This window comes from Panthera uncia, chromosome D2, assembly GCF_023721935.1.
Source record: "Panthera uncia isolate 11264 chromosome D2, Puncia_PCG_1.0, whole genome shotgun sequence".
In the NCBI taxonomy this organism is placed as follows: Eukaryota; Metazoa; Chordata; class Mammalia; order Carnivora; family Felidae; genus Panthera; species Panthera uncia.
Window position 1 is genome coordinate 79,519,500 of NC_064818.1, and position 14,611 is coordinate 79,534,110.

At 46.7% G+C, this 14,611-nt stretch overlaps 1 long non-coding RNA gene across 1 annotated transcript; it reads left to right on the forward strand.

Moving 5' to 3' along the window:
* Positions 1-2,711: 2,711 nt before the first annotated feature.
* On the forward strand, positions 2,712-7,753 carry LOC125933035 (uncharacterized). The gene is made up of 2 exons (XR_007460845.1): positions 2,712-2,923; positions 6,215-7,753. It is a non-coding gene; the product is annotated as an uncharacterized LOC125933035 (long non-coding RNA).
* Positions 7,754-14,611: the final 6,858 nt, after the last annotated feature.

Genomic DNA, 14,611 nt, shown 5'->3' on the forward strand with positions numbered 1-14,611 from the left:
AGAATTTACAGAATTTACAGAAGACTAAACGCTTCACAAACCACGCTTGACCTCCCAAGTCCTGCCGTAAGAGTTGGGCCCTGACGAGCAAATATGCTATTGCTTTTTGCTGGTTTTGTTGTTTACCGACTCTCCCTTCAAGGTACCTGAGTACTCATCCTGGATCCATAATCCCTTATCTGCAATTCTAAAATCCATAAAAGCTCTGAAATTTGAGAGTTTTTTCTTTCCTCCGAGTTTGTAGGAAACGAATCTGACAGGCAAACCTTACCTCAGCTAACCTGAGGCTATTTATAATATTAATTTATTCCATTTAGTGTGAATATTCATGCATTTTATTACAAAAACATCAGTGAGCTTAATTACAGGGTGCTACCTCAGATCCCACTAGAAATGTTGTAAAGTATTACTTTCCTGAAATAAAATTAAGAAATCATCGTTGAATCACATTTGGCCCCAAGAGTTCTGGATGGAGAATCGCGGATCGGTACGACAGACATTTAATAAGTTTACCAGTCCCTGGGACTGGGTTTTCCGTATACCCCCCTCGTCCAGTCCCCACAAGACAGGCAGTATCTCTGCATTTGATGGACACGGACGCTGGGGCACGGAGAGACCTAGTAATTTGCTCTAGGTCACAGAGCTACTAAATGCCAGAGCCAGGACCCTCTCCAACTGGAACATAGTGTTCTCAGCATCCGCCATATTACCGTGTCTGTTTGCATGTTTGTACGTGGGCACACACACGTGTGTGGAGCGGGGGATGCTTTGTAAAGCCCTGAGCAAGTAAAAGAGGGACCCAGCAAAAGTAGAGAAGAGAGAGAGCAAACATCTGGGAACTCCTAGGCCTACGCAAACCCTCCCTGCCTCCAGAACCTCTCCACTCTGCCTCTTCTGAACACATGCGTGGTTTACAGAGAAAACAGAGGGGAGATTCCAAATCCACTTACATCCCACGGATCAAAGACCAAGGGTGGATTTTTTGGCTGCGTCTTCTCCTTAGGATGATGGCAGACATTGTCAGAGTCCAAAAAAAGAGAAAGCCATTTCTTTTCAGCGTCCAGGGTCTTCTCCTGGGGATGTCGGAGGTCTCGCCAGAAGGCTGGAGCTGCATCTCAAGGAGGATTCCAGCACGGACTGACGAGGGGTTAACACAACCTATTTGGGTGCTCGGATACAGTCTCCATGGTTAATCTGGGTGCATGATTGATCTTTGCCAGAATTGCATGTTTGCATTCAATCTTCCGAATTCTCTTCTGCAACAATAATTAATGTCAGAGCAGTTTCTGGATCAACAGCGTATTTTCTGGCGAACGCAACCCTGTACCTCTAATAACTCAAAACGGAGATTTACCACTCTGCCAAGATTCCTTCTTCAGGCTTCATCTCGTCATGTTTACATCTGGTTTAACTTTTTCTAATCTAAAATAAATCAGCATGAAAAGCATTAGATTTTTCATTTAGATTCTCAATTGCCTTTGATTATGGAGATAATATCCCTTATCTGATTGCAAATGGCGGGATGGTTCCCTTGTTAGGAGCTGAACGGAGATGCCTCGGTCTCTCCTTGCTTCTCCTTCACTTTTGTTAAGGGTGGAGTCTGGCGGGGTTCTGGTTTCAAAAGGAGGCAAATCAGGATGTAAGGGGGATGCATGATTTCAATCATTCCTCTTCTTGTGAGACTCACAGAGGAAGGCAGCCTCCCCTGCCTGCCTGATGAGAAGTGGTCTACAGAGATTTCACACTCTGTTTTCCCACCACGGTGACTGCAGACCCTGTCTGTTTGCAGGGATAAATGAGAACAGCAATGACGAAGCACTTGGCTGGAGATTTCCACGCAAACATCAGGCGTGGGGGGAAACTAACACCGTCATAGGGGCATGTTAATTACCCAGTTACAAAGTCAAATTTAGCCGAACTATTTTGTATATCAAAGAGGTAGATTTCCCCTGATTCCTTAAGTATTCCTTTCAGCATGTTCTATTATGTTTCCTATCATTTGCAACAATTCCTCTTCACTATAAATGTGAGCAGAGGATTCCAGAAACTGAATTCATTTCTTGTACCAGGTGGAAACTTCTCTCCCCAGCAATTGTTTACTGTCATTGTCTACTTTCCCTCAATTAGAGTCCTGGACGATCCCAAGTACTTCAGAATCGAATACAATGGAGTCACCCTGACGGCAGAACATCTCAGAAAGTTCTGAGGATTCAACCTCCCACTCAACCCTACAGCTTTTAATTCCATTGCTCGTTTTTCTTCTTTCAAAAGAACAGAGACAAAAAAAAAAAAAAAAAAAAAGAAGACTAGGGTATTTCCTGTTCTTTGGCTCACCTGTTCACACGGAACTCCCCCCCTGCCCTCTCCCGGGGCCCTTGGGAGAAAAGCCTCACTATCTCACACTAGTGGCTGCTTTCTGTGGTTGGGTTTTTTGTGTTTTTTTTTTTTTTTTTCCCCCCTAGACTGGCAGCAAGCAGTCTAAATAGAGCCCTTTCATGCCTTCTCAGAATTAGAGAAGATGATGACTTGTACTTAGTGAGGAATAGCAAACTAGGGTCCTCGACGGCTGGAGAACAGAATAACAACAACAACAACAAGAACCATAATAATACACAACAGAGTGCTTAACAAGTGCCAGGCGCCATGCTCAATGCTTCATGGGCGTTGTGGGATCTCCATGGCAACAGCAGAAGAAAGGTACCACTGCCATTCTAGGGGTGAGGAAACGCCATTCTTAGAATTCTGCTTAATGATGGCACCAATAATCGTAAGATAAACAACGAAGCGTTACTGAGCCATCTCGACGAGCCAATCTCTGCCCTCAGCACTTTTCGTATATACCACTTTATTCAACCCCCACAAAGGCACCAGATGAAGGGACTATTATCGACTTCATTTTGTCTATGAAGGAATCCTGGAGCAGGTAAGAGTTCATGCAAAGTCAGAATTAAGAAATGGCAGTCAGGCTAAAAAAAATCTACATTTACCTGAGTCAGGGCCTCAGCCCTCACCTCCCTGCTGCCCCAAGAGAATATCATCCATTTAATGAAGATGCCAAAAGTTGTAATGGAAACTTACTACGGTCACACACACACACACACATACACACACACACACACACACTGACTGATTTCAGTTACAGACGTACCAGACTCAGCAAAAGTAAAGTGGCAGAAAGCAGATCATTGGCTGCCCAGGGTGGAGCTGGGGGAAGGTGTTAAGCACAAAGGGCACGAGGGAAATTTCTGGGTCATGATTTGATGCTGGTTACATGACTGGATGCATTTGTCAAAACAAAATGAACTGTACACATATAGAATGTATGAATATTAATGTATGTAAATTGTACGTAAGGCTGAATTTTTTTTTTAAGTATCATGAATAACCTCCAATTTAGCTTAGAGTTTCAACTCAACACAGAGTGAGTGAGAGAAAAAGACAGGGACCCTGACCTCAGAGATCTCATCTAGTGACAGAGAACCATCTTAATGCATTTAAAAATACAAGTTAGGGCAGGGGCAGCTTCACAGGCGTGAGACCCAGGCAGCGGGCACAGGGACCTACACTCAGAAGGGCCACATGTGGCTTTGATGTCACCATCTTGAATTTCTTTTAATTGTGGTAAGATATACATAGCATAGCAAGCGCCTAATTCAGCAGAACTAAGTACATTCATCAGGCTCTGCGATCATCACCACTGTCTGTCTCTCTGCAGAACTTTTTTTTTTCATCCCCACAAACAAACTCTGTGCCGCTAAACAGTGATTTCCCACTCTCCCCTCCCCACGGCCCTGGCAGACAGCTGTCTACTTTCTGTCTCGGCGAATGTAACTATTCCGGGTACCTCGTGAAAGGGGAGCCCATCGATACGTGTCCTTTGGCGGCTGGCTTATTTCACTTAGCGGAACATCGTCCAGGCCCATCCGTGTCGAAGGCGGGGCTGCCTCTCGCTGTGTTGATGATGTCCTTTGATGTACACAAGTTTTTCATGTTTGATGAAGTCCAATTTATCGGGTTTTGTCCTCTGTAGCCAGTGCTTTGGTATCGCCACCTTGAGTTTTTAAATAATTTTATCTTTGAACTTGTGTTTTGTAAATGAAATCCCAAGGGACGGGGGAGCACACGTGGGAGCAGAAGACAAGTCACAGGTGTGTGTTTCCTCATTTCCTTGCTGCCCCGGGCACAGATGGCACTCGGGCGTCCCTCACGCACAAAACTCTGGTGACCCCTCACTCCGGTCTGAGAGGCTAAAGTGAACAAATCAGGAGACTACAGATGCTGGCGAGGATGTGGAGAAACGGGAACCCTCTTGCACTGTTGGTGGGAATGCAGATTGGTGCAGCCGCTCTGGAAAACAGTGTGGAGGTTCCTCAAAAAATTAAAGATAGATCTACCCTATGACCCCGAAATAGCACTGCTAGGAATGTACCCAAGGGACACAGGAGGGCTGATGCATCGGGGCACGTGTACCCCAATGTTTATAGCGGCACTTTCAACAATCGCCAAATTATGGAAAAAGACTAAAGAGTCCATCAACTGACGAATGGATAAAGAAGTTGTGGTTTATATACACAATGGAATACTACTCGGCAATGAGAAAGAAGGAAATCTGGCCATTTGTAGCAACGTGGAGGGACCTGGAGGGTATTATGCTAAGTGAAATAAGTCAGGCAGAGAAAGACAGATACCATATGGTTTCACTCTTATGTGGATCCTGAGGAACTTAACAGAAGACCATGGGGGAGGGGAAGGAAAAAAAAAGTTAGAGAGGGAGGGAGCCAAACCATAAGAGACTCTTAAAAACTGAGACTAAACTGAGGGTTGATGGGGGGTGGGAGGGAGGGGAAAGTGGGCGATGGGCACTGAGGAGGGCAGCTGTTGGGATGAACCCTGGGTGTTGTATGGAAACCAATTTGACAATAAATTTCATATTAAAAAAAAAAAAAAAACTCTGGTGACCCTACCATGCATGGAAGTTCAGCTGACCGCCCCAAGAGGCCACACTTCCCATTGCATTCTCCAAATGTGGAAAGAAGGCAGTGGGTTTCTGGAAAACACGAATGACCAGGCAACCTTATCATATCCTTTTTTTTTTTTAATGTTTATTTATTTTTCAACCAGAGAGAGCACTAGCGGGAAAGGGACAGAGAGAGAGAGAGAGAGAGAGAGAGAGAGAGAGAGAGAGAGAGAGGAGATCCAAAGTGGGCTTTGCACTGACAGCAGAGAGCCCCATGTGGGGCTCAAACCCACAAACCACGAGATCATGACCTGAGCCAAAGTCAGACGCTTAACTGACTGAGCCACCGAGGCGCCCCTCTATCATATCCTTTCTTACTCATGTTACGTCCCCGTGTTAGCCACCTGCTTATGCTGGAGATGATGGCTCCCAAGGAGAGGGAGAGACAGGGCTCCGATATGTCCCTTTTCTCTCAGCCCCTCCTCACTCAGCAGACAACTGGAGGAGTGTTGGTCGAGTGAGATTATATCACGGAATGAGACAAAAATTTGAGTTGATTTTTGCAGTGTTTCCATTGTTCTAGTGAACGTGAGATAGATACATACATGCATGTGTGAGATTAACACAATAAAAACCGTGTCATTTCAGTGATTCCACATATGACTGAAGGGCTTTTCTATTTGTGTTAGAAATGGCATTAGGCAGGGACAACTGGGTGGCTCACTCAGTTAAGCGTCCAACTCTTGGTTTTGGCTCAGGTCATGATCTCAGTGGTTCCATAAGCTCGAGCCCCGCATCGGGTTCTGGGCTGACAGCACAGAGCCTGCTTGGGATTCTCTCTCTCCCTCTCTCACTGCCCCTCCCCTACGCTTGCTGTCTCTGTGTCTCTCAAAATAATAAACTTTAAAAAGAGAGAGAGAGAGAGAGAGAGAGAGAGAGAGAGAGAAATGGCATTAGGCCATATAAAGATGAACATTAAAATTCATGGAAATAATTTAAAATCTTAATTTTTCTTCACTTACGCCAACATTCAAAAGCACGTTAAAAACCATCAGGGCAAATCAAGAGAGAGACAATGGAAGGAAGGAAACAGACATACTTTTGCACCCTATTTCCCCCCGCTGTTCTAACATGAGGACCACGCGTTCATTTTGCCCTGGCCCCCACAAAGTACATAGTCACACCTGAGAGAGTGGCCATATACCATGGAACTATTTCATGCAAAGTCTTCATATTCTTGTTTCCATTTGCTCCTAGGCCCCTCTTTGCACATCCATCAACCGAGACCCCGTCCCTTCGGCACACGTGGCCCATGTAACACCCCCTATAACAGGTGTCTTCCAATGCTATCCCAGAACCAAGTGCTGAGAAGCCAGCAATGGCCAAAACTCATTAGTGAGGAGTTGAGCACATTTGTAGCTAAAATGATGGGTGTCGTGAACTTTCTGTGACCAGAGGGCTGGATCAGAGGCATCTGACCCCCATCAGAGAGCAGCCACTTAGCACTAACCCACTCGCCGCTGGAGGCAGGCTGCTTTGCTGGGAAGATGCTTCTTGTCTTCAACAGAAAACGGCAAGTGATCTGTTGTCTGCTTGAAGGAAATAATTCCCCCATCTGTCTTCAGCCCTATTTGTTTCTCCAGCAAATTATTATTCCTAAATTCTACATGCTTTCCAAGGTACTTATTTTTGGAGCTGTCTTAAAGTCCGTTCTGGATGGAGAAGGAGATGAATTACAACCCCCGAGAGAAAAAGAATTTCTCTATTTGGAAAAGGGTGATGAAACAAAGGACCTCCACTTTGGACCTTCACTCGGGCTACCTAAAGCCGAGGTCTGTCGGTCTCTGCAAAATGAGCGAATCTGTAAGGAGCCCAACAAAGGAGATTTTCTGCATCAGAGAAAGACCCTTGCATGCACAAAGCCCTCACCTGTCACCTATTCTGGCCTCAGCTTTTCATCTCAAACGCATCTCCTGCATTTTTGTTTATCCATTCACCCTTGTGCCCATTCAGTCAGTCGCACAGGGGTCCCACAATGTTCTACATGACCTGGTGCTGGGGACACAGGGCCGACCCAGAGCAGATCAGAGACACCTTTCCTCATGGATCTCCTCCTAGACAGAGGCTCCAACCTATGTGCCTTCAATTCCAAGGCCTCCTTCAATTTCCTTTTCTCCACAGATACAAATATTTAAAATATAGTGTAGCCAGAATGCTAAGACAGCCCCCAAGATTCCCACACACGTCCCACACATTCTCTTTCCTTTCAGGGTGAGTGGAGTCTGTGATCACAATGGGTTCTCACTTCCACAGTGAAGTTATATTATATGGCACAAAGGGCTTTGCAGGTAGAATTAAGGTTGCTGATCAGCTGACGTTGAGTTAATCAAAAGGGAGATTATACCAGGTGGGCCTGACCTAATCAGGTGTGTCTCTAAAAGCAGTCGGAGAGATTCAAAGCATCAGATTGTCCTTGTATCCACGAGAAAGCAAACATGTTGTGAACTGCCTGTGGCTGCAGCCACGTGGCAAGGACCTGAGGACAGTTTCCAGGAGCTGAGAGTGCCAGCTGACAGCCACCAAGAAAATGGGGACTCAGCCCTACAACCACAGGGAACCGAAATCTGACAAGAATCAGTGATATAAGAAGAGGCCTCCGAGCCTCAAATGAGACCACAGCCTCGTGTGACATCTTGACTCAGCCTGGAAAGACCTCGGTGGAGGGGCTGGCCAACGCACCCCAGCACATCTGATCAACAAAACCGTGAAATAATAAATAGGTGTCATTTTAAGCCACTTGTGTGACCATCTGTTTTGCAAGAATAGCAAAAATAATACAGATAGCATCTGTCAGATAGTTTTTCCCTTTCCTGATAGCCCATCGGAGCTGAAGCGATCCTACACTGAGTTGACATTATCTCAGCCATAAGTAAATAAGCAAACTGCCTCAGTTAATTACACGTGGTGACCACAAGGAAACAAACACATCCCTTGCACTGGAGAACCCTGATTGATAATGCTGTGACCACCACTGGGAAACAATGAAATATATAGTATTTATCAAGGCATGGGCCAATCTTGATGATGGCCTCTGCTAATACGTATACCTGACAAGCAATGTGCTGACATGCATCCCGTTAAAATTGGAAAATTTTCAGCCATTATTTCTCCAAATCATTTTCCTGCTCTCACCCCCTCCCCACTCTGAGATTCTAATTGTATGTGTGTTGGATCTCTTGATATGGATGTTATCCTGTAGGTCACTCAGGCTCTGTTCTCTCTCTTTCTTTCTCCCTCCCTCCCTTCCTCACTCCCTCCTTCTCTCCACTCATTTTCTTCTCTATAAGTTCTGTTTGGTTCATTTATTACCATCTATTTCTCTCCCCATAAGTTCTGTTTGGTTCATTTTTTACCATCTATTTCTCTCCCCATGATGTGACATGTTTCCATAAACCCCTGAATTTAAAAGCAAAACAACAGACCATGATTGAACCCCATATCGGGCTCCTCACTGAGCGTGCAGGCTGCTTGGGATTCTCTCTCTCCCTGTGTCCCTCTCCCCAGCTCATGCTCTCTCTTATTCTCTCTCTCTCTTTCAAGTAAAAAAATAAATAAAAATAAAGGGAAAACAACAGTCTTATAACAGCTTTTTAAAAAATCCTTGCCTGTTAATTCCATCACCTCTGTCATTTATAAATCTGTTTCTATGAATCACGATGTCTCCTGGTTACGTATCATGCTCCCCTGCTCCTTTGAATGTCCAGTAAGCTTTGTCTGGATGCTAGATATTTTTAGTGTTATGTTATCACTTGCTGAATTTTGTCATAATCCTTTAAAGAGTGCTGAACTTTGTTCTGGCAGGCACTTAGACTGCTCGTGGAGGAGCTCAAGAAGTGTTTCTAACATTGTTATAGGATGGATCTAGACTAGCCTTTACTCCAGGGCTAATTTAGCATACTTTGAAGGCCTGACCCATCTAGGATCTCTACCGAATTTACCCTGTACTCCGTGAGGTCTCTCCATACTGGATGGTGAGGAACTTAATGATCCATTGCCCTGAGTGAGCTCCAAGAAGCGTTCATCTTCTAGCTTCCCAGTAGCTGTTCCTTCCTTGTGAGCTGTTCTTTGTCTGGCCTCATGATTTCTCACAGCACAGGTTAGTTTTCAGCCACAGACCCAACTTCCCCAACTTCTGAACCTCTTTCTCTGCCTGGCTCCCTCCTCTCAGGAACTGTGCCCTGCAAATTCTAGCTGCAATTCTAGACCACTGGGCTCTGCTTAGGTGTGGCCCTCCTGTGCCACTATCCAGGAACTGCCCATCTTTCAGCCCGAAATGTCTTCTCCACCTGTGCCCCACATTCTCACTCTCCCTACCAGTCATAGGAGACGCCCAACCTTCCGTGAAGAACATGCCCAAATGTCTCCTTCCCTGTGCATCCTTGCTGAGTTCTCCGGACCCACAGCTCAGTGTAGACACCCTGACTCGGCACTCACTGGGGTGGCTGCCTCCCTCGCCAGCATGGGCAGGAAACCTGCCTTCTGGACCGCTGTGTCACCAGCACCTAGCACAGCTCCTGGCACAGAGTAGGTCCTCGATAAATATTTTTTAAAGCAGATCAGCCCAATATTTCCTCTTAACCCACCGGAAAGGGACCTGACATGGGACAGCACAGAGAGGAGTGAGCACCCACGAGGGACCGAAGGACCAGAAGAAAGTGCTTGGCGAAGAGCTGTAGGAGGGGAAGATTCCTATAGCAGAGGGAGAGGTGTATAACTGCCTCTTACCGCCCAATCCCAGCACGGTTGGTTTTGTCCACGGTCAACCCTGAAGACCCCTGGGCTCCCACCCTCTGCTGTCGGGACAAGCGCAGCTCCCCCATATCCCCACTCCCCAACACCACGCCGGAAGCGCAACCTCAGAGTGGGACATAACTGAGGTGGACCCTCCTTCCGCCTCTCCTGTGTCCCCGTGCAGCCTGCATCAGCTACCAGGGCTCACAGAACTTTCTCTTTGGAAAAACATGGCTCATGTGCCTTACACAGCTGTGGGTGAGGATCAATGAGGCAATTCAGGGACCAAACAACGGCCCCTTTTGTTCCATCTCTGTCTCTCGGTGATCCTGGCACACAGCGGCCCAGCCGCTCTCCTCTCGGACCGTGCCTCCCCTCCCCCACTCCGTGCCCCTTCGCTCCTGCCTTCTCAACACAGGCGAGTCCCTTGGACTTCTTGGTCGTTTCCTTGGTTCATGCGGTTAGAAAATAACAGTCTGGACATTCCAGATCACAATTTTAGACCTGAATTGGAATCACCTGGATTTCATGTTAAAAACAGAGGTGTTTCTGGACCCCACCGTTCCCAGAGCCCAGGGATATACCTTCCTAGAACATTCTCCCGAGGATCCTGGGGGACACTAAAGTGTGAAGGCCATTCAGTCCTTCCTGGGGTGGCAAACTCCTTTCCCGCCTTGCGGATCTTCTAAGGGAGGGTGCAACTTACGTGGAAAATGCCCTGTTAATCCTTCTTGCCTCAGCCCCGGCTCGATCGGGCAGGAAGCAGATGTGTATGGACCCACATTCTCAGTAGTCTCTGGTCAAAGAGGGAATTTGCAGCTGACCGCAGAACTAGGTGGGTTCTGAGTAGAAACTGTACATTCAGCTCAGGGTCAATTTGCTGACTGATGTCTGAGTTGCTTGGGGAGTGGAGGGTACCCCGAGCCAAGAGCACAGAAGGTCCCAAGTCCCTGTTCACCTGGCACTCTGAGCGTGGGGAAGAAGGATTGCGGGTATTCACCCCAATGTAAACAGGACTGCTTGCCAGGAGCAGCATCCTCAAAGCACCGGTTACAGTTAGGTTGGTCCCAGGGGCCACGTCTTGGTGCCGTGACCTTGGCGCAGGGTTGGGGATGGCAGAAAAAGGCATGTTGGAACTTGAACAGCCACAGCTCACTTGTATGGAATGCTGCCTCTCTGCTAGACCGGAGGCTTAGCCCTTTATATAACCTCTTGTAATCCCTACAGCAAACCTATGAGGTAGATCTCCTCATGGTTCCACGAACATAGATGGGGAAACCAAGGCTCAAAGATGTCAACAAAATTTCCAAGGTCACTCATCTTGCAAGACCCCAGAAAGACTCAACCCAACGCCCTGACACTTAGCCACACCACCCCGTTCATCTTCCATCAGCCCACCTTTGCTTTGGCTGAGACGTGGACGTGGGGCCCCACCCATGCCCCATTTCCTGAAGGACGCTGGCCACAACAGTGTCAGATCTCAAGAGACTGCAGGTGTTCTGGATCCAGCTTCACATCATCGATAACAAAACATTCAGAGCGAAGCTAGTTTGGAGACCTCATCAGCACATGTGCTTCCTGATGCAACAAAACTGATTTCAGCCCTCGGACCCCTTGTACCTCCCGAGAACCTTGCCCTCTGACGTGCAGCCTCCCATTGACATATGCAGGGAGGGGCTGGAAGGGTAGGCAGCACTGAGACCCAAGGGTGGTCGCTTCATCATTCCCCTCTTCCTGCATTTGAACGGAGACTACCAGCCACTGTCGGTGGAGGTGAGTCGTTGAGGCTTCCGGGAGGAGCACCAAGGATGGGCTCGGGCAGGAAGCGGGTCCCGGAGATGAGGCAGGGGGTCCTGATCTGTCGATGGGGTGGCAGAGCTAATTGAAATGTTTATTGTCCTGGGGCACCTGGGTGGCTCAGTCGGTTAAGCATCCCACATCGGCTCAGGTCATGATCTCACGTTTCACGGGTTCGAGCCCCACATAGAACTCTGTTGATGAGTTCGAGCCCCGCGTCCCGCTCTTTGCTGACAGCTCGGAGCCTGGAGCCTGCTTCGGATCCTGTGTCTCCCTCTCTCTCTCTGCCCCTCCCCTGCTTGCGTTCTCTCTCTCTCGTTCTCTCTGTCTCTCTCTCTCAAAAATAAATATACACAAAAAGTTTATTGTCCTTTGTCAAATGGCCTTTTCCCAACCCTTTTTACATGGAGAGTTCAGTGGCTTCTCTATAGCCAGAGCCACCAGCAGATTAATCTGGCGAAAATCTCATGTGGAGGCCAGGACTACAGGAAGAAAAATGAGATTCTGAAGACCCCGGTCTGCCTACACCTCTCCAGCTTGGTTGGGAAAAGGTAAATCATTTCGCCCCCTCTGATAACTGTGAGAAGAAAGGGAATGTTTGTTTTACTTCCTGTCTTATCTCGCTGACTGCTTCATTCCCTAAAGAAAGTGATCTTGAAGCCCAGGCACTGAAAACTTGAGCATTTTCATCTCCTATGACCTACGGGTTCACCCTAACCACTGGAAAACATTCAGCAAAGCCCAGAGTGGCATTTCTCGAAGCCAGTGGGACATCAAACCACCCAGGGAGACTGCTTCCAGCCACGATGGAGTAAACAGACAAAAGCTATGAGGCAACAGCATTCAGACACTGGATACAAAGCAATGGGGGTCTGCAATCCCGGATGGAGGGGACGTGAGAGCAGGGAGCCCTACGACTGTCCCCACCCAGAGGAAGCTTCCAGGCTGCAGAGCAGAAAGGGGAAACTTAAGAGAGCCCAGGAGCCTCACTGAGTGGAGGAGGCAGAGATCAGGACTCAGAGAAGCTGAGGCAGCCAGAATTGGGGGGGCTAAATACTGAAAAGGAGTGACCTGCAAGGAAAGAAGAGTTCTGACAACCAGCAATGGGTCCCTCTAGCCTTTGGCCGAATACCGGTCTTCGCATGCTTGAGGGAAAACTTCACGAATCCAGAAAAAGAATTACCAGGGAGTAGTAGGTCAGACACTTCCGGGACTTAACCCAGAGCTGGAAACAGTTCACATTCCTACCGGCCCTGCTGGAAAGATCTCGCATACACAGGGCATTAAGTAGAGTCCTTGACAGTGGGGCTAAATTAGCCCTAGACCAGGGCTGGGCAATTCCTCGTCGGTGTTGGCAGAAGACTGTCCCAGATGCTGTAGTACATTTAGCAGCATCCCTGGGCTCTACCCAGAAGGTACCAGTGGCATCTGCCCCAAGCTGTCAAAACCAAAGCGTCTCCAGACTTTAACAAATATCACCCAGGGGAAAATCATTACCAAATGAGGACCAATACTCTAGACTAAAGTCTGCTGAAAGTAAGCCTCAAAAGGATCTGACCGTTTTCAAGTAACTTGACCTCATGCCAGAACAAAGTTCAATGCTCTTTAAAGGAATACAACAAGATCAGACACCTGTGCTGGGTCACAATGGCCTTGGCTGGGCTATAGACATGTGTAGTTTCTTAAAGTTTACCAAAAAGATAAGCTAAAGAAGCTGTGGTATGTATACACAACGGACTATTACTCAGCGATCAAAAAGAATAAAATCTCGCCATTTGCAACAACGTGGATGAAACTCGAGTGTGTTATGCTAAGTGAAATAAGTCAGTTGCAGAAAGACAAGTCACGTGTGATTTCACTCATTTGTGGAATTTAAAAAACAAAACAGATGAACACAAGGGAAGGAAAAATAAGATAAAAACCGAGAGGGAGGCAAACTATAAGAGACTCTTAAGTACAGAGAACAAACCGGGGGTTGATGGAGGGAGTTGGTTGGGGTGATGGGCTAAATGGGGGGGTGGGCATGGAGAAGGGCACTTGTTGGGATGAGCACTGGGTGTTGTATGTAAGAGATGAATCACTGGCTTCTACTCCTGAACCAGTATTACACTGTATGTTAACTTGAAGATAGATAGATATAGATAGATAAGATAAGATAAGATAAGATAAGATGATAAGAAAAAATTAAATTAAAATTTAAAAAGTTCACCATAAAAAAATAACCCAAACGTCTATTGACAGATGGACGGATAAAAATATGTGGTATTTACATGCAATGGAATATTATTCAGGCGTAAAAAATGAAGACAATCCTACCATTTGTGACAACATGGATGAAACTCGAAGACATTATGCTGAAATAGGCCCATCACAGAAGGACAAATGCTGCATGATTCCACCCACATGAGTTATCTAAACTAGTCAAACTCACAGAAGCAAAAACACAGGATTGTGGTTGCCAGGGGCCGAGGAAGGGGCAACGGAGAGGCTGGCTGAGAGGGTAGAAAGCTCCAGTTATGCTGGACAGTCCGTCCAGATGAGTAAGTGCAGAACTCTGCCATGCCACGCTGCGCCCGTGGTTAACGGCGTGGCATTACACACTTCATGGTAAAAGAACAGATCTCACGTTAAGTATTCTTACCAACAAAAAACAACAAACAAAAAATTAACATGCAGAAGAACACAAGGAAATATTTCGAGGTGATGGGAGGTGATGGGTATGTCTATTACCTTGATTGTGGTAATGGCGTCATGGGTATAAACATATGCCCCAACTCATCAAAATGTATACATCAAATGTGGGCAGGTTTTGCATACAAAAAAATCAGTTTGCCATGATTCTTATATGCAGCCAGAATTGAGCATCACTGCCAACTCCAAAAAAAAAAAAAAAAAAAAAAAGCTAAGTAGGAAGATAAAAATAATAGAGGTTTGGGAAAATCTTGAAAAGTATGGCCAAAAGGCGATTACCAAATACGGAAACTTTCTCTGGCTCCTCTAATGATTAAATGTAAGAAATACATTTACAGGATGAGACTTGGCTTGCATGCCCCAGCGTGTGTCTGT